Source organism: Penaeus monodon, chromosome 27 (assembly GCF_015228065.2).
Source record: "Penaeus monodon isolate SGIC_2016 chromosome 27, NSTDA_Pmon_1, whole genome shotgun sequence".
In the NCBI taxonomy this organism is placed as follows: Eukaryota; Metazoa; Arthropoda; class Malacostraca; order Decapoda; family Penaeidae; genus Penaeus; species Penaeus monodon.
In genome coordinates, this window is record NC_051412.1 from 37,308,774 (window position 1) to 37,309,024 (window position 251).

Genomic DNA, 251 nt, shown 5'->3' on the forward strand with positions numbered 1-251 from the left:
ACAACTGACGGAATAAAAAAATTCAAAGTAACACAATTCTTTGACCTTACAACATTAAAGAAAATATTTAGAATTATTGCTTTTAAGTCTTGTTTCTTATATCAATTACGAAATGCATCCTTCTTACCTTGGGGGTAGAGCCAGCGACTGAAATTAGACGGTAATGCGGTTAAGTGAGTTAATTATTGCCAACCATGCAATACTAGACACACCCATTACGGATTAAAATGATTTTTGTGGTGTTATGGAAA

General features: G+C 33.1%; 1 protein-coding gene across 1 annotated transcript in view; it reads left to right on the forward strand.

Annotated features, from left to right (window-relative positions):
* LOC119590835 (xanthine dehydrogenase/oxidase-like) overlaps positions 1-251 on the forward strand; it is a gene marked incomplete in the record, with an annotated part of 39,062 nt that overhangs the window by 27,613 nt on the left and 11,198 nt on the right.